The sequence below is a fragment of the Nicotiana tabacum genome, chromosome 17 (assembly GCF_000715075.1).
Source record: "Nicotiana tabacum cultivar K326 chromosome 17, ASM71507v2, whole genome shotgun sequence".
Classification (NCBI taxonomy): Eukaryota; Viridiplantae; Streptophyta; class Magnoliopsida; order Solanales; family Solanaceae; genus Nicotiana; species Nicotiana tabacum.
Window position 1 is genome coordinate 24,478,936 of NC_134096.1, and position 26,025 is coordinate 24,504,960.

The 26,025-nt window shown below is 38.8% G+C and overlaps 1 pseudogene; it reads left to right on the forward strand.

The window, feature by feature from the left end:
* Positions 1-21,222: 21,222 nt before the first annotated feature.
* Positions 21,223-25,558, forward strand: LOC142171736 (uncharacterized; annotated as a pseudogene).
* The last annotated feature ends 467 nt before the right edge of the window (positions 25,559-26,025 follow it).

Sequence of the window (26,025 nt, forward strand, 5' to 3'; positions counted from 1 at the left end):
CTAGCAAACTCGTCAAGCATTGTGATGAACGTCAAAAGGACGTTGGGATTTCTAAGAAAAATGAGATGCCCCTCACCACCATCTTGGAGATTGATATTTTTGATGTGTGGGGCATTGATTTCATGGGTCTGTTCGTGAGCTCTTGTGGGAACACTTACATATTGGTAGCTATGGATTATGTGTCAAAGTGGGTTGAAGTCGTGGCTTTGCCCAACAATGAAGCTCAGAGTGTGGTGGCATTTTTGAAAAAAACATCTTCACAAGGTTTGGTACTCCAAGGGCCATTATTAGTGATAGGGGATCACACTTTTGTAATAAAGCTTTTTATACCTTACTTATAAAGTATAGTTTTACTCACATAGTGTCGACCCCTTATCATCCTCAAGTAAGCGGGCAACTTGAAGTTTCCAACCGGGAGATCAAGAGTATTTTGTCAAAGACCGTGAATGCCAACCGGATGGATTGGTCAAAGAAACTTGATGATGCCCATTAGGCTTATAGGATGTCTTACAAAACACCGATTGGTATGCCTCCATATCGGGTAGTGTTCGGGAAAGCTTGTCACCTACTGGTGGAACTTGAGCACAAGGCTATGTGGGCATTGACGAAGCTTAATCTTGAATGAGATGTAGCCGCCAACTTAAGGGTGGCACAATTGAATGAGATTGATGAATTCCAGTTGCATGCATATTCAAGTTCGTTTTTGTACAAGGCAAGATGAAGTATCTACATGACAAGTACATTTGGAACAAGGAGTTCAAAGAAGGCGATCTTGTGCTACTGTTCAATTCTCAATTGCGGATGTTTCCAGGAAAGTTGAAATCCAAGTGGAGTGGTCCATTTGACGTTGTGCATGTGACACCCTTTGGTGCATTATACTTGAAAAATAAGAATGATGAAGTGTTTAGAGTCAATGGTCACTGGGTGAAACATTATCTTGGCAAAAATGATGATGTCCACGTTGTGGCGTTAATTCATTTCAAGTGATTAATGGTAACCTGCGTCTTCCACGACGTTAAATCAGGCACTTCTTTGGAGGCAACCCATGTGTCTTTTACTTTTCTTTTTTATTAGATAGGCTTTGTTTAGTGCTAACTAGTTTTGAAGTGTATGCAGGAATGGATGTGCATTGCAGGGAATGTGCCAAAACTTTTGGCCAAGTGTTGAAAGAGTGCGGACCACACAATTCTAAAGGCAGCAACAGAAATCACTCTGCGGCCGCATAATTCTTTGTGTGGTCGCACAACTGGAAGACAAAAATTGCAAGTTCTCTGAAGTTGGCCTGTCAAAATTCATAGCTAATATACGGCCGCACACAAAATTATGTGGTCCGCACAAATTCTGCAGCCGCACTCACTTTTATGCGGACCGCAGAGTTCCATCGAGGTCCAGGTTAAGAGTACGGACTCAAAATTGTACGGCCGCACTCGCCTTAAGTTTTGGGCGATTTGGTCAACCTACAAATAGAACCTCAAGACACTATTTACAACTTTACCACTCTAAAATGTTGAACCCTAAACAAACACAGTGCACGATCGATTAATTCACAATCTTCTTTCATTTCATCAGTGTAGATTCTTACCTGCATCCTTCATAACTGGTATGTTCATTACATCTTTAGATTTTAAAATTTCTTTTAGTTTTTGTTCTTTTGTGGTGTGAATTGTTAGACCTAAATTGTCAATTGTTAGTCAAGGGTGCTTAAAATCATGTGGGTAGTTTCATAAATGTTCATTAGGGACTAGGTAGACCATTAATCATGTTAATTCGTGTATTCCATATCTAAATATTGAAACATTGCATGAACCCTAACTTTACGGTCATAAATTCTTAAATAGTGCAGCCGCACACAAATATATGCGGTCCGCAGACCACTTGATTAGGGTAAATGTTGCGCTTGCAAAGTCCGGACCGCACTCAATATTGTGCGGTCTGCAGAAACAATTGTGCGGCGACATAAAAATGTGTGCGACTACACTTTTGAACTTCAGAGAATGAGTATTTCAAGAGTGGACTTGTGCAGCCGCACTCAAAATTGTGTGGTCCGTAGTAAAATTGTGCGGCCGCATAAATATGTGTGGGACCGTACTTGTGAACTTCAAAGAATCAATATCTCAGGACTGGACATGTGCGGTCGCACTTAAAATTATGCGGTCCGCACTTCAGGGTGTGCCACCGCACTTCAAAATTGTGCGGTCCGCACTAGACAGTCTGCGACCGTCCTCAAAATTGTGTGGTCCGCACTGTTTCCTTTGATGACTATTGTTCTGTAAATGTTTGAAGTATTTTCAACTCAACTGACCTATGTACCTTGTATTGCAGACAATGGCTAAATCACGTGGTGGAGGTGATACATCAAAAGGGAGAGGCGAACCGTACCGAGGCAGAGGAAAAGGCACTCGCCCTTTGCGATGCCCTAGCCTGTTACTGGGTAGCTACCAACTGTGTCAACAAATGCACCTCACTTCTCAAGTCCTGATCTGATGGAAGTGGGGGGGGGAACTGGATGTACGGTTTCCCTAGGAATCTCCGTAATTGGTGGAGGAGCCGGTAATGGCTGAGTAGGGGTCTCCCCTTGAGCCTCAGACTGAGCCCCATCTACTGGGGGTACCCTGTTGGTCCCCTCACCTACTACTGTATCTCTCCTCTGGCTAGCGGTAGTCTTCCTAGTCACCGTCATCTATGCATGCAAACACCAACACATAAGTTTAATTCAAATTTCCTATAACTCAGTTCTATAGCACGATTTAGATTTCAAAGAAGTGTAACCAACTCCAAAATGCCCTGTAGTTCCTTGCTTATATAATGTGGTGCACAACACATCTATAAACAAGACCCTACTAGACACGGCTTATAGACTCCCTAGGACAGAACTGCTCTGATACCAAGTTTGTCACGCCCCGAACCTAGGAGCGAGACAAGCACCCGGTGCCTCACCTAACCTGGCGTACCAAATTGCGAATAAGGGACTCTGAACACATAATGTCATACTTTGTCCATAGGGCCACCTTGCAAGATAATTTGCGAAGCAAAATATAAAAATGAATGGAAACTAGCGCTAACTAAACATCAATATAAAGCTAGGCCGACAAGGCCGTCATAGCTACTACAGCTGACAAACCACCAATTTATACAAACTCAACATACTGCACTAACCAACAGGATATGTCTACAAGCCTCTACTAATAGATGTACTATGATCGGAACAGGGCCCCGACCTACCCATAACATATATACAGATATACATAAGATGTACACAACACTCTAGACCTGGCAACTCCGAAAGATGTGGAGCTTACCGATCAGGCTGAACTCGGGAAACACCTACTGAGGAGATCTACTCGTCTGTCTATCTGAACCTGCATGCATGAAATGCAGCATCCCCGGAAAAGGGACGTCAGTACGAAATAATGTACCAAGTATGTAAGGAAATAAAATAACTGAAATCTGAAACTGAACTGATAATATGATAACTGAAATTAACTGGGAGTCAAAGATGATCTGGAGATATACTTACCTGCTGATACTGACTCAACTCCTTCAATATAGTAAGTAAAATAATTGTACGGCCTTATAAGGCTCGGTATATATAACTGCTCTGCCATAGTAGGCTCGCTCATAGGCGCTCGGCCATACTAGGCTATGTATCTCGACCATGCTGGGCTCGCTCATAGGCGCTCGGCCATAGTAGGCTCGGTATATAACTTTCCATCTGATCAGAGGTTGCCCAATAGGGGCCTGCCCACCGATTATAGCTCGATGGTGGTGAAAATAGTGTAATACTGTATATATATATAGAGACCCTCTGCTCTCTTGACTGAATAAAGACAAAACTAAACTGAATATGAAGTCCCGATAAGGAATAATATTGTAACTTATGAGACTAGAATAATGTGAATAAATTCATGAATACGAACTTCTCTTTATGTCGCATTATTAACACATGTAGCTACGAGATCATGCCAAAATGAAGTAAGGCTTAGCCTTAACATACCTTATCACAATCTTTCCAATAACCAAGTTGAACTCGCCTCTTCTCACCTTAATCTACAAGAATGATAATAATACTATCGTTAAGTTACGAAAGGTACAACTATCGCGCAACGAACGACAAACCTATTTTGTATTAAAATGGGCAGCATCTCCCCTATAATCCTTACTTCCTCCAAATTCAAGATAACACCAACAATACAAGAACAGAACAATAACAACATATATACATCATTTTCCAGCCCTATATACACCATCAAATACTACAAAACAGCCCAACATACCCCAATCTCTTCGTACACAAAACGACCACCGTAGTAGTGTCAAACAACCCAAAAATGTTATGACGAATGACCAGACAACCACCCTACATTTATATGGTGTTTATAAACCCCCTTCCTCCTCCAAATATCCACAAAACAGTAGTAAAATACGCAGCCCAACAGCAACACAAAACAGTCCACAAAATAGTCCGCTACAAGTGAATAACTCGAACTCACGGCTTCCGATCACCGTCCCGTGAGTTATTACAAGTATAGAACGACTTACCATGAATTTATAGCAGAAAAAATGGATGAAAGAGAGCAGTAAACTCACCTTATTTGTTGGATAACTCAGCTCCTATCTTGGTTCTTCAAACTCTAGGTTTTACCTCCAATTGGAACTTGAAAGGGAGAGAAAATCAATTAGGGTTTGTGGGAAATTTTTGGGAGGATTCTTTGCAGAGATTATGTCTGGTTATTATGCTCTATTTTAAGTCTAATATATGAAGAAAATAGGCCCTTAAAAGGCCTCTTTGGACGACCCAAAATGGCCCATTTTTGGGCTTTCATTTAAGCAAGTAGGTGACACACCTACTTGTCACCTAGCAGCTTGCGCAGTATCGCACAAATGCCCATATCTTTCTACTCCAATGTCGTATTGACAAACGGTTTAATGAGTTGGAAAATAGACTCATAGATCTTTAATTTGATGGGTGGAACACCCCATAACTCTAAGTATATTGGGATAAAATCGCAGTTACATTTGACCCAAAGTTTCAGTAAAACTTATGAATGTAACTTGTGATGACTTTCATCGACTTTTGTTCCACAACTCGCTTGACTTCAAAACATAACACACGGATGTCATACGACTAATATAAATCATAACATAATCTCCTTATCATGTTAATCACCCTAGTATCACCCCAAAGGTACATGTTATAACATTTCCAACTTGTCAACTTTCGGACGAAATATTGTTTTATTTAATTGCTTTAGCTTCTGAACTGTCCAATCCTCTTTGTACTTGTTGTTCATGATCTTCAATATTTGTAACCTCAGAGGTAACATGATTAACTTACTTTATATACTTTTAAATATTATCTCATTTTTGGTCATACATTAGTTTGCTTACGACGCATTTTTACGTACGAAAATATAGGGTGTAACACATACCCACCAGTCAGTCTCAAAGTGCGGACCATACACAGAATTGTGCGGCCGCACAACCTTCGCAAGGGCAATTTTCTCAAATATTTTTAGCTGGGTATAAATAGATCTTTTTGTCATTTTTAGGTTAAGTTTTGGTGGACCTGAACATTCAGAGCCATTTATATTTACTGTATTGAGCAACTTTGTACTAGTTTAGCATTTAAACATTAGATTTTCTTTCTTTAATCAATTATTATGCATTTTATCTTAGTTTCTTTTTTAATTTCTTCATTTTCCATGCGTAGCTAAACCCTTAGCTAGGGTTGTGACCCAACCCTAGTATGGGTACTTAATGGGTGATTGATTTAGGGCTTTTTTGTGATTGGGTATATGAATTTTAGCCTAGTTATTGCTTGATTTTGGGAATTGATGGTTGCAAACATTGATTCATGCCTAATTGACTTAGTCTCTACTTGAGGAAGTGATACTAAGTCTAGGAAAACTTGGCTAACAAGAAATTGGGGTGAACTGAAGAAATTGATATCCCCAATTAAAGGGTCTAATCTAGAGATAGTAAGACCCACCTTGAGTATTTATCACTTGTTTCGTGAGATACCCATTTGGACTTGAGAAAGCTGAAATGGGAAAAATCACTCAAACTAACGAGAGGTATACAATGAGTAATTACGTGTGATTGCTATATTGTATCCCGATCAACCAAACATGCCCCAAAGCTATAAATCTATTAGGTAACCGACTAGGTGGAAGTCGCAACCCTAGATCCTTTATAAGTTGAAAAACAACGAAAACCAATAACATTATCTCTTAGCATTACAATTGCAAGCATTAGCGTAAAGGTAGAAGTAGAAACAACAATTGAAAATATGGAAGTAATCTTAGGCATGTCATACATTCACAATAGATATATACCTAATCCCACATCAAGATCGCTGTGGAATCGACCCCGACTAGCATTGGGTTTTTATTATTGCATCGACCGCCTCGCAACCTAAATTAGTGGTGTAAGTTTGGGCGACATCAGTTGTGCCACACCTCTGCCCATGATACGGTGGGATGAGCGGCAATCACTCTGAATGTGACCTCTCATACCGCACCCGTAGCATATAGGTAGGTCCATAAAGCAGACACCAAAGAGCATCCTCCTACACTTAGGGCACGGGGGCCTCCGTTGCTACTGGAATCTCCCTCCAGGCCGACCCTACTGGTGAGGTCCCCTGTTGCCCTGACTAGGATCGGTTGGTTCTGAACTCATCGAAGATCGAGCGAATGACTGAGATGGACCTGATGACCCTCCCCTAGATGCCGACCTACCACCACCACCACCGAAAGAACCACCCAAGTTGCCCACTGTCCGGGCCTTGCTACTACCCTCACCCTCCCTTCTATTTTTCAGTTTACGGTCCTCTGTAGCTTGAGCAAACGTAACAATATTCCCATAGTTCATATCATAATTCAAGGTAGATGGATCAACTTCATTAATAACCAAGGTACTAAGGCCCTACATAAACCGGCGCACTCTAGCCTCCATAGTAGGAAACATATGAATAACATACTTGGACAGGCACACGATCTCCATATGGTACTCCCACACATTCATGCCACTCTGCTTCAGACTCTCAAACTTAGTGGAACGGGCCTCCTTAGTCTCGACAGGCAAGAAATGATCCATAAAGGCATCGGTGAACTCATTTCACCTCGCCGGAGGGCTCCCCTCCTCACGTGACTCCTTCCACATCGCAAACCAAAAATAAGCTACACCTTTTAGGTGGTAGGAGGCCAACTTCGCTCCCTTCATCTTAGTAGAATGCATAACTCATAGAGTCTTGTGCATCTCATCAATGAAGTCCTGGGGGTCCTCCTCAGGATCAGTAGCTGTGAACACTGGAGGATCCAACTAGAGAAACCTATTCACCATGGAACTAGTGGAATCCTCTGGCTGACTCTAAGGAGTGGGTACAACATTTTATCTCTGGGCCTGGGAGGCCACTATCTAAGCCAACATTTGTATGACTCCCCTAATATCCCCATCAGAAACACCGGGACTGGAAGCTGGAGATGGATGTGGAATTGGAATATCAGTTGGAGGGACCATTGCACCCTTAGTAGGTGTAGGAACTGGTGCAGTCTGAGTAGGAATAGTAGATTCATGCGGTGTAGTAATTCAGGGAATATCCCCACCCCTCGAGTACTCACCCGCGTCATCGAATATCGAATCAACTGCCACTCCTAGGGTAACATTGGCTCCTTGGCCAGTTCTTGCCTTCTTCCTAGGTGCCATGTACTGAAAGTTAGAGCAAAGCACGAGTTAAAGGAGGAATGATCTTACAATCAGCGTTATCGCACGATCGAGAACATCAAAGAAGGGTATTATTCCTAAGTGCCCAAGTAGCCTCCTAATTATAGATGTGGTCGACAACACATCGATAAGATGGACTATACTAGACACGGCTCCGAAACATCCTCGGACACTTTAAAACCATATACCGATGTAGGTGTATTTACAATACCACAAACGCTACACAAAGCGGCCCTGCCGCCTCACCCCAATATATGTGGGTGGAGGTGTATTCATAATACCACAACTCTAGATAAAACGGCCCTACCGTCTTACCCCAACGTATGCGGGTGGAGGTGTATTCACAATGCCATACTTCAGATTCCCAAAACGATAATAGTTTGTACAAAAAAGTTCCTTTTCAAATCAAACATTTGGCACCTTTGGCCTTAGCAAGTATAAGTTCATAAGGTTCCATCATATTAGAAATAAGTGTTTAATCACATTGATTTCATACAAGATCTTCTTCCCAAAAAGGGATATAACATAATTAAGTTAAAATAAAGAATCATTAACATACGAGGGTTCTAACACGTTATGCCAATCTGAAATCAATTTTACTAGTTTGAATACCCCACATCAATAGCGTTCCATATTCAAACTTCACACGATGGAGTTTTGAAAGAACATGGGAATTCCAATACCAGAAAAAGAGTTTAGCCTTCATACCTCACTTTGAGCTTTCCCTAATTCACTACACAGTTTTGAAAATCCTAGCAACTTTGATATATTTAGATACATAGCAAAAATTGAACACAAATTAGGAGGGAGTTCACGGTTCCAACTCATTTGAGCATTTAATCAAACACTAGGTAGGTATTATAAGTTCAAGGTCTTTCTATGTGGATTGCTCCATTTTACTACCCAAAGTCCGCCTAATTGAGCTGAACAATCTTCTCACAATCCTAGATAGTACATGCATGCATAATGAACAACTCCCACATCGAAGAATTGCTTGGCTTATTACCTATTTTTAGTTAAATCTCTAGATTGAAGGCCAGGGCTAGAATCTTACGTTTTTGGTTGAAGACCTTGTGAGTTACCCTTCTGAAATCTTCAAGGCTTGAGCAAATATTGATGAATAATGACCTAGAAATTCTTTTTTTCACTCTAGACCACATTCTTCTCTCTAAAATGTAAGTTTTAACCTTCTAAAATGATCCCTAAGATTGTTTTATAAGAATGGGGTCGGGTTAATAAAATAAGAAAATTGAAGCCCCGATGCAGATCTACGATCGTATACGAGACCGCATAACGCATATGCGGTCTACGAAATAGGCCGCATAATGGACCTCTGGAATTGGGCACTTTTGCCTCACTCTACAACCAATCTACGGTTTGCCGACCTATTCTACGCTTGTATAATGCGCCGCAGAACTTCCCTTGGGAAATTTTCATGCTGGGTCGATGGATTGTGCGTCCCGCTAAATGATTATGCGGCCCCATAATGGAACACATAATGGTCCAAAAGTTTAAACATATTTCTGCTTCAGTCTGCGACAGATCTATGGTCCACAGATCTATTCTACGACCGTAGAATGGACCGCGAAAATACTGTGCACTTCCAAACATTTTCTTCAACTCCTCAACGCACTACTCAACCCAATCATCAATGCATAGTTCTACCTCGGCATCACAAAATCTCGAGTTTTAGGTGAAATGTTTCGGGGCCTTACACTTAAAAAGAAGTTAGAAGATTCTAAGGGCAACTGGCCCAATGAGCTATCGGGAGGGTTCTGGGCATATCAGACAATGTTGAAGTCGAGCATAGGAGAAACACCCTTCTCTCTCGTGTACGGTTCAGAGGCTCTGATACCGATAGAAGTAGGGGAACAAACTTTGAGGTTTTCCCAAGCAAACAAAGAAGCAAAAAATGAAGCGTTGCTGGTAAAGCTAGACTTTCTCGATGAACACCGAGACTTGGCGTACGAGAGGATGATGGCTCAAAATCAAAGGACGAAAAGTGATTATATTCGTAGGGCCAATCTCCATTATTTAAGTGTAGGAGATTTGGGTTTGAGGAAGGTAACTCAGAGTACTCGGGAAGTCAACGCCGGGAAATTTGGACCAACGTAGGAATATCCTTACCGGGTTTCAGCTATCACCGATTAAGGATCATATGAGTTGGAAAATCAAGATGGAGTCAAATTGCCTACCAAATTGAACGTGGCTCATCTCAAAAGGTATTATTGCTAATGGTTCCTGACAATACTAAAAGTATGTGTTTCACTCTTTTTCCCTTCGACTAGTTTTTGTCCAAATCGGATTTTTATGGCAAGGTTTTTAACGAGGCAGCGACGAAAGATATACTATGAGGGAAGCATCATCGGCAAAGGCAAGGCCTTTAAATATTAAGGCACTAAATTCTCACACCGATGGTAAACTGCTATGTGGCTGGTTAAATAATCTTTGGCTCGATGGAAAGCCTCGCCTTCCATTATTCAAAAAGATTATTTAATCATTCACAAGTTGTTCCCACCGGCAAAGCAGCAATGTGAATACAAGACTTTTAATGTTCGAATTCTCATGCTTTGCATTCAAAAACTGGGGGGGGGGGGGACAATACATTATACATCACCAAGAGTGCCATGAAAATCAAGGATTGTATGAACCGGGATCAATGTCTCATCAGGACCGGGGACTGCATGATCAGGCCCATAGAAATAAGTTGTACAAGTTAGCCACATGTATGAAACTTTATTTACTTAGCAAATGAATGACTATGTACTTTTAAAGATAGAGGGAATAAAACAAAGTCCTTTTAAATTGATCTTATTTCTTGTCCAAATGATGAGTTAATTTTATCGTTTGAAAGTTACCAAAAATATCAAATGCTTGTGCCAGAATGAAAATGAGAAATCCTCTTCAAGAGCAACGTTAACATAAGGGACTTCTCTTATGAAACCCTCAGAGTAAAGGGTAGATTCCCAAAATATTTATGCCCAGAATCAGAAGCTATCGGAAAAAACAAATATACCCAAAGCATTATAAACTAAACAGAAAAAGGATGTTTTTCCTCAACCCTTAGCAAAAATTCTTTTATCTATTAAAGTGCCAAACTTAGTAAAAAGGTTTCGGCATAATTACAAAAGACAAAAGAAAAGAATATACACTATTCTTTGCTGCCAGAACCCGAAGGGGGAGAAGGATTGACATTTTCCCGATAGAAGGAGACAGATCCGCTACCTGTTCGGGGCCGTCATCTTTTGTAGTCTCCCCTTCAATTCTCGGATATCCGAAACAAGTATTCGAGGTGTCAGTTGCAGCGGGCTGAGTAGGAAAATTCTCACGAGCAGTTAACTCCAGTTCCTAATGATGGGGCAGTAGATGTGATTGATCAGGTTGCTAATCCATCTCCTAGTGTGCAAAGAAAGACAAAGCTAAGTCCTAATGCTGTTGTCTTTGTTCCTACTGGACAACAACTATTAGGTACGGTTTCTAAGATTAATTTGATCCAAAAATCCATTGGACATGTAGCTACTACAAGCGGAGAGGCTGCACAATATAACTTGACTCATACAAACATCCTCCAAGCTCTTGTATCTCATGATATAGACACTTTAAAAGTTCTTGACAATCCTAGGAATGACAAAGGAGCTCTAGTTCTAGGCAACAAACCTATTGACGTTTTTGGGGTGGATATGAGTCACGATTGGTATGAAGAAAGGGAAGAGAAAAAACTACTGGACTCATGCTTTAAAAATGTATCTAGGAAGGGAGATCTTTCACCTAGACACATAAAAAGTGGATCCAACAAAAATAAAAATAAGGCACATGAAAGACAACATAGTTGGGATGGTAAAGCAACACAAGAGGTTATCATTAGAAAACCACCAATGAGACCTGCAAAGCAAAAGGCAAGTGTCCCTACCACCTCCGCAAGGTCAAATAAATCAAAAAATAAAATGATAAAGTTTAAAGAATATTTGAAGATAGTGGAAGAAGAAGCCAATAAGCTACAAGTTGAAGAGTGCACAAGGTTGAAGAAAGAGGTGAAAGACTCAATTTTTTACCTTGTTTTATTTTATTACTTTCTAAGTTTTATCATTTATAATATCATCACAGAGTATGTTATACACTTTGTGATGATCATAGAGTACTTAGTTCTTTCTAGTTTGTATTTTCTTCATGCTTGCTAGTAGATGAGGTTTATTATGCCTCAATAGAATTTGTAAGGTAAGGTCCATAACAATATGTATGTGCTATATTCCTATGCCTTTGGTAAGATCCAAGTGGCTATGAGATTATATGCCCTCGTGAGACTTCTGCCGGCAGCTACACCATGATCCTCTACATGAGGCTGCCATCTTAAGGAAAAAAAAAGATTAAAACATATAATTCCTGGGCTTTGGCAATGCAATCGTCAATGTTACCAATGCCTAATTTGGCTTCTTCCAAAGTCTTCCTCCTCATGTGATACATAACATAAGTTTTCTCAAAGACGATGAAATATTCTTGATCCTGAAGTTATGCTCGGAGTTTGTCCAGTGTGGCTTGGAGCTCTTCTCTTTCAGCCTCTATTGCGCTTAGCCGGGAATCAAGCTCAACATTGGTGGTTAAGTGAAGGCAGTTTTGCTCCATGACCCTTTTGAGCCACTCTCCTATTTTGGACCCATTCTCCTCGGCAACATTGGCCTCCTTCATTTTGGAGCATAATTTGGCCTTCAAATTATTAATTTGCTCCTCGAAAGAAGACTCATGCTCAATAGTTGCGAATACGGCATCCTGAAGATCGACCCACTTAGCCTTGGCCTCTCTAAGGTCTATGTGTAGTTGAGCAGCTTCTTGGTTGTGGGCCATTTTATCTTGCTAGGTTTGTTATAAACGAACCTCAAGCTCGTCTATTCGTGAAACTTTTGCCTCCAGTACCAGGAGGCGAATGACAAGATGGTTTCTCTTAGCCAAAAGATGATCCCGCTCTGAAGCAAGCCCTTGTTTATGAAGAATCAACCTTTGCATGCCCTCAAAAGCAAGGAGGTTGGACTAAAAAGAAAATGTTAGAATTAAGGTTACCATTGTAGCATATAAACATCAAAGAATATAGAAGGAAACTAGGATGGTACGTGTGTCGCACTATGCATGCTATTGTTTATCAGGCACTCCCTAGAAAGGTAGCCCATCTTTTTCCAATCCTTCTCTAAAGCCAACAACTTAATATAATTAGCAAGCTCCATTGACTTGGATAAAATATGACACTCTATCGAAACCGAAAGAGTGGCACTTCGCTTCCCTCTAGGGTCTCGGGAAGGTGATGAATAATTGTTCCCAAAGTTCCAGTGGTCAGGAGACCGAGGGAGAGAATCTATCCTTTCTTGTTCGGCTGATTCTGGTGGAGGAGATGTAGTTGTTGCTGGTGGCAAAGGGACAATTAGCATAGGGGGGCATGAAGCTATCGGTGTAGAGGGAGAATAAGCAGTTGTGGCAGAAGGAGGGGTAGTTGTATCTTGCTTAATGGTTGAGGACAAAAGAAGCCTAGGGTCCGAACTCCATGGACTAGAGACAGAACTAGGGGTCGCGAAGTGAGAATCAACATTCTCAACTTGACCCATTTCACCCCAACGCGCCTGAACTTCATCTGTGGATGAGTTTTGAAGCTTCCTCGATTGAGCATCCGGTTGAGCTGATGAAGATCCTTTTATCCTTTTAAGGGAATCCTCTTCATCACTGGCTTATCCTTCGTCATCAAGGACCACTGTAGGCACTGTGGCCGGCTCAAATGGTATTTTCTTTGCTATCTTCTCTTGAGTCATAGCCGAGGAGGAATGTATTCTATTTGGTTTCTTGTTCTTGGGCTGGGAACTTCGGAGGAAGCACTTTCACCCGGGGCGTGTGTGGCCTCATGAGCCTTCCTATGGTTAAGGGCACCTTGAAAAACATATTGGGCCTCCATCGGTTCATGAAGGATATCGACACCGAGGCACATGATGGAACCCCTCGAAAACCCTACATAAACAAAAGATGGTTAGTAAAATGCCTTTTAACTATGAAGGTGAAAAAAAAGAGAATTTTTGCCTACCATGGCGCTTTGCCTTCCACCCGTATTTGGGTGCCATCTCTTTCCATCGATGGGTTTCCAGAGTTGTTATATCTAGAATTTTCTAAACCCATCGGTCCAAATTGGGAACTCGTGATAGTTACCAGCAGGTACTTGAAACGAAGGAATCCAAAAAGAAAAAATCAATAAAACAAGAAATTATCTTTTTACGAAGAAATGAAGGAAGTAACTGAAGACTTACGAAAATGATTCCATGAATTAGGGAAATTTGGAGTTGTGCAGGATGATGTCCCCGGTAGTAATTATGACGAACCATTCCATCCATCCACGGTCATTGTCATCGTCTACACTTGTAAGGGCATGGTGACCATGCTTGCTGAAGTTTAGTACTCCCCCACGAAAAATCTTCGGCGAGTAAAGGTTCATCACATGTGCATGTGTTAGGGTTTCCCCGGTCTCAGTGCACAATGGATGAACGCAGGCCACTATTTTCCATGTAGATGTGCCCACTTGTGCTAAGAAGACCTAATAGCAGTGGCAAAATTCCAAAATTATTGGGTCGAGCCCTTCACTCGATCTCAAAGAGAAGGGACACATACGTGAACCCCTCGCTATAGTAAGTAACTCGCTCTACCATATATGTGATGAGGAGTTCAGTATTGGTGCAGTTGTAGTCCTCTTTCACATTAGGGATACTGGAAAGATGAATGTAGGAAGGATACGAGCGAACTGGCCAAAACCTATGCTTTTGAAAGTTTGCAGACTGTTCTTGGAGATCGGATGTGGTGCTGAGTTGATAAGGTTTAATGGTGTTAACAATTGGAGGATCAGACTCAACGTTGACCTCCATGGCTTTGTTTTTCTTTGGGCCTCCATCGAAGAGAAGACCAATGTTTCTGAAGGAAGTGGCGTGAGAAGACATGGTGGTAAAAGGTTAGTGTTGACGGCCAATTTTGACCCTCTCTTTTAAAATTAATTTACTTCTACTTAAAAATTTACAGTAAATATTTTGAGAGTATTTTCTATTAATAAATACCTATTTCTACAAATTAATTAAGTATTAGTTTTAAAATTAACCACTTAGTATTAGTGTTATGTAATTACAAATATACTTACTATTTTAATATTATTAAAATAACTTTTATATACATCACATAGGCCTTATAATTAATTTGACAAATTATTTCTTAATTTCTAGTTAATTAGACTACTATGTTAATAATTTAAAAATTAATGCTATAATTCAAAAAATGAAAGTATTAATAAACAATTAATTAAAATAGTTAGTAATGCATATAATAATTATAATTTTACTGCATTGTTATTGAGAATTATTAATCTTATTTAATTTAATTATAAAAGGGATCAAAAGAGGCTAAAGGCTATAATTGCAATTCTTAATTAAACACAAACCATTCTTTAAATCAAAACCATCCCAATACCCAAGCCCAATCCGGAAATACCCAGTTCAAGTCCACCCCTCTCTTTCTACTATGGCAATCTATGCCATCATGTTTGAGCCAATCACAGCACGCCACATCGCCCTTCTCATCCCTCACAAAAGAAGCACAACCCATCATGGTCATTCATTCATATCAGCAATGGACCAGGATTAATCTCGTTTTTTTCTATTTTTATTTTGAAAGCATGTCTTATTTATCTCTGACATTGGATCACAAGAATCCAACGGCCATAAATATTTTCTCCATAAATCACTTTTAAAATCCTAACTCTCAAAATAATTGGAGTCGTTGATCGAATGATCCAACGACTCCCATCTCGTCTCTCATTCTTAACCCTAGAGACAACTCAATTCATCCCAAACCCTAATCATTTCGTCTAAGACCCAGCTGCCGCATTTCCTCTTTCGTTGACTTTTCTCTCAACCTCACATGAACATCAATCAACAGACCTTGCACAAATTCGTGCAAGGTCATGAGATTTCTCAGCAAATTATCTCTCCTGCTTCCCTATCCATGAATCTCGCTAATATTTCCTTCTTTATCGATCAAATGTGAAATACCAAAATCTAAAACTTAGAACCAAATCATCATTTCATCTTTGTTCTTTCAAATCCAAACTTTCAGAATCATCCGCTTTGTCCCTAGGCTGTGAGGCATGTGATTCACTTTCCGTTTTCACTAATTAGATTCAAAACCCCTCAAATATGATACCCTAACTTGAAGATGTAACTTCAAATCACTTAAATCCTCTCTCACTCCGTCAAATCGGAGCATGCATGGAGTTTTTCAGAAAATTCATTATGAGAATTGTTTACCTAGAGGTTAAATGCAGTGACCTCTGGGTTTTATGTCTTGACCTATGGTCTCCTGCCTTCAACGGTCGATCTCTCTCTCCTCAGGTAAAAATCCTTGTTATTTTCTCCTCTACTGATCTCTGATTTCACTCAATTTTGTCACATCATCAGCTTATCGTCATCTCCACTATCAAATTTGATTTTTGTTGAACCCTAGAGGCATTGAATGTCACTATAAAAGGAGCATTCAGTGCTCTCACCTAACAGACCGGACCTCACACGAACACAAAAAGCAATACTAAGATTTCATAAAAAAAAAGTTTAGGTTTTCCTACTGATTTCTGGTTTCTCTTTTCATTTCTGAATGCTCTCACTTCGCAAGGGTGAAGCTTTGAGTCCTAGTCAATTAGAAACAATCTCTGATTGGTCTGCTGCCCTAGTTTTTGAGTACTCTCACTTGCTGAATCACGGGGCAATATGTGTTCGAGGTATTAAATGCGAGAAGACGTGCGTCCTTTCAAGTGTCAGAGACTGTTCAGGAACTTTTCCGCCAATAAAGGAATCTTCATCTACTTTCCGGTAACACTAAGTTGTGTCATCAAAACGTAGGGAGACTATCTGTATGGGGTAAGATTGGTTGGTAACAGGTGGTCGAATGGTAAAGTGGCACGTGGAATCGAAGATACGCAAAAGATGAGTCGGGAAACCACTAATACCGGATGCAACATGTGTGACCGGTATCAGGCGGATTTCAAAGGGAAAATAGTAGGCAATAGAAGTTTAAAGGTTCGACATCGGATAGCATTCAATGAGAAGTCGTTACATGAAATATTTGCTAGAATTCAATGAGCGGCCGTTACAGAGAATATTTGTATTCAAATCATGCCGTTATATATTCATCAATGACACTTTTATTCTTATTTAAGAGGAGCTTGATCCTAGAATCTTGTTCCCTTAGGCAGAGCTATAAATAGCGGCGTTAACAACCATTGTAAGCACACAGAAAATATTCTTCACACAAAAGCTATACTTTACCATTTTTCTCTCAATCTAACAACTTTATCATCGATTTATCATTAATTTCACTTCTGTTCTCGAAAAAGTCGAGTTCGTAATCAGGCTTGTTATCTTTTTTAATCTCAGCCGTTAAATCTTATTTTAAGTTTGATTTCTTTATCATTTTTGGATCAAATCGATTTGCATATTTATAAATCACGTTACAAATTTAACTGTACCATTTTACGGGTAAACGCTTAGTTCTCATTCGAGAAGTTTGGTTGATATCCAGTTGGTGATATAAGTGTAAGTATTTGCTTTCGCTACTTTTCGGTTGAGAAAATTTGTTTAAATTTATTTCTTAAAATGATGACTATATATGCCATTATGACCACGATGTATAAAGTATAGCATGTGGAAGCACATACAAATAATTTTTCACTCATAAAAAAAGAGATTACAAAAGGATGCACAAGTAGAAAATTGCTATATAAATGAACTAATATATATAATTCTATATCTTTAATGAAAATATTGCTATACATTTTTATGTAGTAAAAAGAAGCCAAGGTACTTTATGTATTCAGTCTCAAGCAAGCAATAAGTATATGTGATTTTGTGAAGCTTTGAAATGAACAGAAAGCCATATTAGCAATCTCAAAGTAAAGCTTCTCTAAACTTCGGCTTCACTTTTGTCATATCATGTGAACTTTAAAATAATTTAAGAACCACTTTTTGTTCTATTCTCTGGCTTCACATGGCTTTTTCGATCTTACTCCATGTGTTGTGAACATAGAAACTGATCATTAGGGCGTAAGGTCTTGGAAGGAGAATCTGTCGGGGGAGGACATGTATATGACTAATGAGATCTTTTTAGGGTGAATTATATAATTATCTATTCTTTGAATCACTTGTTAGGACACGGTCATTCGTTTTATCTATTTGAGTTCCGTTCCCCTTCTGTACGTGTGTTTGTGATTTTATGACTTGTGGGGTGGTTGGTTTGGCTTCCGGAAGGTTTGAGAGTGAATTGAGACACTTAGTCTCATTTTGGAAGCTTAAGTTGTAAGATTTGACCAAGGTTTGACTTTTATATAAATGACTTCGAATTGGTATTTTGATGGTTCCAATATGTTCGCATGGTGGTTTTGCGCTTTAGGGTATGTTCGGAATGAATTTGGAGGTTCTTAGAATGTTTTGATTCTATTTATCGAACGTTAGCTATTTGTAGGATTGGAGAGTTTATAGGTTTGACCGGGGGTTGTCTTTGATGATACCAGAGTTGGATTATTGTTCCTAAACTTGGTATAGGTTCTTTATGTCATTTTACATTTATGTGCAAAGTTTGGTTGAAATCTGGATTGATTAGGCTTGAATCGGACGCTTGGTTCCAAGTTGGAAGCTCTTGATATTAAAAGATTGATATTGATCATCTATTCTTTCTTTTGATGTCATTCGTGGTGTTTTGAACTCTTGGACAAGTTTGGATAAGGTACTGGGACTTCTTGGTATGATTGGACGGGGTCCCGGGGCTAAGGTGTTATTCGGTTTCGTTTCAGACCATTTTCCCTTATTTTTGACTATTGTTTTTCTGGTGCAAGGTGCTTCTTTGCAATCACGGAGGTTGGCTCCCGATCACGGAATTAGAGAGGCTAGGAGGAAGATTTTACTTTTCGTTTTCACGTGAGTAAGGCCGCTTTTGCAGAGGGTTGAGGTATAGTGCTTCGCGTTCGCATGCAAGGGTCACGATCGCGGAAGCTTGAGGTTTGGCAGGTGGATTTCCTTCTCGTTAGCGGAGATGGTCCCATGTTCGCGTACGCTTAGCAGGGCAGTGCATTGCATTTGCGGTTGGGTCTCCGCGTTCATGTAGAGGACCATCAACTGGGCAGATTTTGGCCTTTGCAATAGCGATGGTGGTCCCATGATATTTTGGGATATTTAACCCACTTTATCATATTTTGAACCTTAGACTTCTATGGATTTCTACGCCTAAAATCTTGGATTTTAAAGTGAGATATTCGGATTTTTGGCAAAACTTTTCGAAATTAAATAATGGAGATTTGCACCCCGATTTGGAGTCGGTATTGAATGAAACTTGTATATTGGACTCGTATTTGAATGGGTGTTAGAGATTTATGAGTTTTGTCGGATTTCGGGTTGCGATCCCAGGTTGACATTGTATATTTTATTAAAGATTCAAATTTTGTCATTTGGGATCAATTTGTATGGCTTTGTTTGACATTATTCGGTTGTATTTGGCTAGATTCTAGTCGTTTGAAGTTGGATTTTTGACAATTTAGCATGTTTGGTAAGTTTTAACTTACCGGACGCAGGTAAGTCTCTTGGCTAACCTTGTTAAGAGGGAAAACCCTAGAATTTAACTTGATTACTATGTGATTAAGGTATTGGGAGTGGTATCTATACATGGTAGTGAGCGTATATGAACCTATCATATTTACGTCATGATCGAGATAGAATTGGGATAATTTATGTCTTGTTCTGCCTATGTGCTCATTTTATTCATGATTTATTTGGCTGATGTGACTACGTTGCTCACTTATTCATGTTAGATATCATGTCTAGATATAAGACAATTTATAAATTACTCTTGAGTTGAACTGATAATTTTGGTGGGAAAGGTAAAGCGTGCGGATGAGATACAACTATAGCATACAGGACGTGACGCTCGGCTGGGTTATCTCGGTTGAGCGACGGTCGCACTCCCCGAGGTCGGGGCATGACAGATTCAATCATTCATACTTGGTGTAAAACATTGAATTTATTTGTTCTTGTGAACTCATTTAAAAAGTGCATCAAGTAGTTAGATGATATGACTATGTTTATAGGCCTCTATAAGATTTCTTGGATGACTTTAAGGCCTCCATTGTTGAAGATTGCATGTAGCCACCATTGAAGACCTTTTTAGTATTTGTTTTCATACTTGTAGCTTGCTAAAGAGTAGTTGAAATGGCTCTATAAATAGCCATCACACTTTTATTGTAAGACATCATACCTTTGAGTGTTATATGAAATATATTCATCTCTTTGAGAGTTTAGGAGAGCTCTCCTTAAGTTCCACCAAGGGCTTGTCTTTGATTGCTTCAAGGATAGTTTTTCCTTGTAAGTAATCTTCTATCTTAGGTGATAGATTAGGTTACTTGATTATTTCTCTTCAGGTTGTGGATTTAATATACCCATGGTTGCTTGCGCTTCTAATCTTGGGGTCTAATCTCCTTGTAATCTTCGTAGTTTTATCTTTCAATTCCATACTAATTCTTATTATCCTACATCACTTTCTACTATATTTACATCATAAATCTTTTGATCTTGGGTTTTCGCATCATTTGGTATCAGAGCCTAGTTGGTTATATTATCTTATACTTGTTCAAGTTTTGAGCTCTTTATTTGAAAAAAAAATAAAAAAAAGAAAAAGAAAAAACAAACTGACCAAAAATACTATAATCTACAGCAATATTTTATTTCTGGATATTTTTAGTCATCTATTCCTTTTATTCAACAAGTAGTATTTTACTTAAATACTACATATTGTGATCTTTCTGTCCTCTCTGAATCAAAATATTTTAGTCGTATAGCTCAAGTTATGATTAAATCCATATAGTCAATCTTGTATATTCAACTATTCTTGTTGAATTTTGTTGTTCCCTTAGTTTGTTTTTTCCAACATCATTGTTTCTTCTCTTGTCAACACGTGAGCTATTTATATTAGAATTCTATAATAGAAACTTTCTTTTGAAGTCGTCCAGATTTAGTTACTTGGCAGAACTATAAAGGAAAACTCTATAGTGGTAAAAGGCTTGAGTGGAGACATTTTAAAAAAAAAGCCAAAATTATTGAGGGACAAACACGAGGGTTGTGTGACATTGAACGAGTGTAAACACGTGAGGGAGTGTTGTGAGGCCCTAACTTTTTTATTTTTTGTTGTATATGCATGTCACACGCAGGTAATGGTAGTGAAAGCACATGAAGTGTAAATGCTCATCTAGATATATTAGTTGCCATTCAAGCTATGCAACCAAATTTTTCAAGGCTGAGTATGAGATTAGATAATATGCAAGAGAGGCTGGAAGAAAATAAAAATAGGAGAAGAGTCCCAGAGAATGAAAGGAGGTAAGAACAACCACGTGCACAACCATGGGTTGGTGAAGAACACTTTGATGGCATTGAAGAAGATAGTGATAATGACTATGTTGATATGGGAAGACATGGTCAAAGAGAGGGTAGAAGAGGAGTAAGACCACAAAGGGGACTTAGGAATGAAGAAGGAGTTGATAGGAATTTGGGTAGTATTAAGATGAACATCCCTTCCTTTCAAGGGAAGAGTGATCCGGATGCATATCTAGATTGGGAAATAAAGGTTGAGAAGGTGTTTGATTGCCATAATTACTCGGAGGAGAAGAAAGCAAATTTAGTAATTACCGAATTCACCGATTATGCTTCAACATGGTAGGATAAGATAGTGGTGATTAGAAGGAAAAATATGAAAAGGTTGGTTTCTTCTTGGGAAGAGATGAAGGCTATTATGAGGAAACGATTTGTTCCCTCACACTACTATAATGATCTTCATAGAAAGCTTCAAACATGATCTCAAGGTACAAAAGGTGTTGAGGAGTATTACCAAGAGATGGAGATGTCCATGATTAGAGCCAACATTGAGAAAGACCGCGAGGCAACTATACAAAGGTTCATTAGTGGATTGAATAGAGAAATTACAAATGTTGTAGACTTACAACATTATCTGGAGATGGAGGAACTTGTGCACATGGCTGTAAAAGTTGAAAGGCAGCTCAAGTTCAAGGGTCGAAACAAGCAGCCTACTCCTAGTCCAAGTTGGGAAAAATTGAAGGATATGGGAAACACTTCTTGGAGGGGAAATTGGAGTAATCCAAGAGATGACAAAGCTGTCCAAAGGCCTAATGAAGATAAAATCAAGGAAAACAAAGCTCAAGGTACTAATTCTTTCCCTACTAATACTAGAAACAAAGATACTAAATATTTTAAATGTCATGGGGTTGGGCATATTGCTTCTGAATGTCCTAATAGAAGGACAATGATTTAAAAAACTGATGGGAACTTTGAGACGGATGCAGAGAGTGAGGATGATGATAGTGATGATGCGGTTGACACACCTCACGAAGAGGAGGGTAGTGATGTTGAGCAGCCTCTAACTGGTGAAGTGATGGTGCTAAGGAGAGTCATGAGTTTGCAGATAAAGAAGGATGACGTCTTGTGCAAAGAGAAAATATCTTCCACACGAGGTTTCATGTAAGGGAAAAGATTTATTCCATGATAACTGATGAGGGTAATTGTACTAACGTAGCAAGCACAACTATGGTTGAGAAATTAGGTTTATATTTCTTAAAACATCCTACTCCTTATAAGTTGCATTGGTTGAATGATAGTGGAGAAGGGAAGGTGAGTAAGAACATTATGGTTCCATTCTCCATCGGGAAGTATAGTGATGAAGTATTGTGTGACATTGTGCCTATGCAAACATGTCATATTTTGCTTGGCTGACCATGGTAGTTTGATGGGAAATAAATGCATGATGGTTACAAGAATATATATTCCTTTGAAAAGGATGGAAGAAAGGTGACACTTTCACCTTTAAAACCGAAGCAAGTTTTTGAAGATCAAATGAAGTTAAGAGATTCTCATGGGAATAATGAGAAAGAGAAAAAAAGAGAGCATAATAAAAAAGAAGGGAAAAAAATAGATAAGAGACAAAAAAAGATGATTTTGTGAAAATTGAGAGACCCAATGAGCAAGAAAAAAAGAGGAGAGATAAAATGAAAAAACATTTGTGAGGAAAAAGAAGATGAGGTAAAAGAGAGAAAAATAAGCCCATATGCAAAATTCAAAGAGTGTATGAGTGCTTACAAATCTAGGTCGTACCTTGTGGTTCTTTTGTATAAGGGATCTTATTTGAGTACTAATGAAATAACCACTCCTTTCCTAGTGTTGCTTCTTCTCTTTTGCAAGAATTTAAGGATATCTTTCCTGAGGATGTTCCAAATGGATTGCCACCAATTCGAGGAATTGAACATCAAATTGATCTCATCCCGGGAGCGTCTATTCCAAATAGGCCGTCTTATCGAAGCAACTTCGAGGAGACAAAAGAGTTGTAGAGGCAAGTAGAGGAGATTTTAGCAAAGGGACACGTCTGTGAAAGTATGAGTCCATGTGCAGTGCTAGTGCTTTTGGTGTTAAAGAAGGATAGAACTTGGCGAATGTGTGTTGATTGTCGCTTCGTTAACAAGATAATGGTAAAGTATCAATATCCCATACCTAGACTAGATGATATGATTGATGAATTAAATGGTTCATGAATATTCTCTAAAATTGATCTTAAAAGTGGATATCACCAAATTCGTATGAAACTTGGTGACGAATTGAAGACTGCATTTAAAACTAAACATGGTTTGTATGAATGGATAGTGATGCCTTTTGGATTAACTAATTCACCTAGAACTTTCAAGCGTTTAATGAATCATGTTTTACGTGCTTATATAGGAAAGTTTGTTGTGGTTTATTTTGATGACATCTTTATTTATAGTAAATGTCTTGATAAACATGTAAAGCATTTAAAATATATTTTGTAAGTGCTTAGAAAAGAAAGATTGTATGCTAACTTGAAAAAGTACATATTTTGTATGGATAAGGTAATATTTCTTGGGTTTGTAGTCAGTAGTAAAGGAATTGAGGTAGATGAGAAAAAGGTGAAGGCTATCAAGGATTGGCCAATGCCAAAATCTGTGACCGAGGTGCGAAGCTTTCATGGTTTGGCTAGTTTCTATCGAAGGTTTGTTAGGGAATTTAGCTCTATTGAAGCACCATTGATTGAGATCATAAATAAGGATAGGAGTTTTACGTGGAGGAAGGAATAAGAGAATGCCTTTAATTTTTTGAAAGAAAAACTTTGTTTTGCTCCATTATTGCAATTGCCAGATTTTAACAAAGCTTTTGAGGTTGAGTGTGATGCATTAGAAATTGGGATAGGTGTTGTGCTAATGCAGGTTCAAAAGCCAATTCCATTCTTTAGTGAAAACCTTGGAGGAGATACATTGAATTATTCAACATATGATAAGGAGCTTTATGCATTGGTGAGGTCGTTGGAGACATGGCAACACTACCTTTGGCCTAAGGTTTTCGTTCTTCAGACAGACCATGAATCTTTGAAGCATTTGAAGAAAAGATCAACCGAAGGCATGCCAAGTGGGTTAAATTTATAGAAATATTTCCTTACGTGATTCAATACAAGTAAGGTAAGGAAAATATAATTGATGACGCACTATCTCGTAGGTATGCCCTTCTGTTAACATATTAAAGAATTGTATGCTAAAGATCATGATTTTTGTCAAATATTTGAAGCATGTGGAGATACTTATTTTGATAAATATTATAGACATGAAGGCTATTTATTCAGAGAAGGTAAACTATGAATTCCTATGTGTTCTATAAGAGAGTTACTAGTAAGAGAAGCTCATTCTGGAGGCTTGATGGGGCATTTTGGTGTTCAAAAGACTTTGGACATATTGCATGAATATTTCTTTTGGCCTCATATGTGTAGGGACGTCGAAATAATTTGTGTCTAATGCATATTGTGTAGGCAAGCAAAGTCCAAACTCTTGTCTCATGGGTTGTACGCACCTTTAGTTGTACCTAGCAGACCTTGGGTTGATTTGTCTATGGATTTCGTGTTAGAACTACCTAGGTCAAAAGGGGGGATGGATATCATATTTGTTGTTGTTGGCAGATTCTCTAAAATGGCTCATTTCATACCATGTCACAAAACTGATGATGTTACTCATGTTTCTACTTTGTTCTTTAGGGATGTTGTTAGGTTGCATGGCATTCCTAAAACTATTGTGAGCGATAGAGATGCAAATTTTCTTAGCCACTTTTGGAGGGTTTTGTGGGGTAAGTTGGGAACTAAATTGTTATTTTCTACTTCTTGTCATCCCCAAACTGATGGTCAAACAGAAGTGGTTAATATAATGTTAGGTGCTTTATTGCGTTTTGTGATTACAAAGAACTTGAAACGTTGGGAATATTGTATACCTCTTGTTGAATTTGTATATAATAGAGCAGTGCATTCTTCTACATGCTTTTCTCCGTTTGAAGTTGTGTATGGTTTTAATCCTTTGACACCATTAGATTTGGTTCCTTTACCGTAAAAGAGCTAGTTAGCTTAGATAGTAACAGGAAGGCTGAGATGATGAAAAATATACATGAACAAGCATGATAACAAATTGAAAAGAAAAATGGACAGTATGCATCGAAACCAAACAAAAGAAGAAAACGTGTGACCTTTCAACCAGGAGATTGGGTTTGGGTACACATGAGAAAGGAAATCTTTCCAACTAAAATATAGACCAAGCTTCATCCACTTGGAGATGGACCATTCCAAGTCTTGGAAAGAATCAATGATAATGCATATAAGATCGACTTGCCAGGTGAGTATCAAGTAAGTGCGACTTTTAACGTATCTGATCTTTCTCCCTTTGATGTAGGTGAAGATTCGAGGATGAATTCTTTTGAAGACTGGGAGAATGATACGAGCACGGTCGACAAAATTACAATCAAAGATCTATATTTACTAACTCGACCAATCACGAGAGCTAAAGCTAGAAAAGCTCAAGAAGTAATGCATGGGTTGGTAGCCTTTCATGTACTTCAATGAAAACCCAAATCGTTTACTAGAGTTACCGAAAATATGAATAAGTTTGAAAACAATAATTTTCTCAAAATCCTTTCCATAATAAATAAGATCTTTCGCTTTCTTTCCAGATAACCAGTGTAAAATAAATGCATCACTATGCCCATCTGTCAACATGTGTGAGAAATCATGAATGATGTGATACCGTACAACATAAGAAAAAATATATCTCTATGCATGTATGTCATGTGTGCATGTTAATGCAATGTATCTTAGAGATAAACTCATGTACTCACACTCTCAGAGTACTCAATCTCACTGTCTCGTATTTTCTCTAAC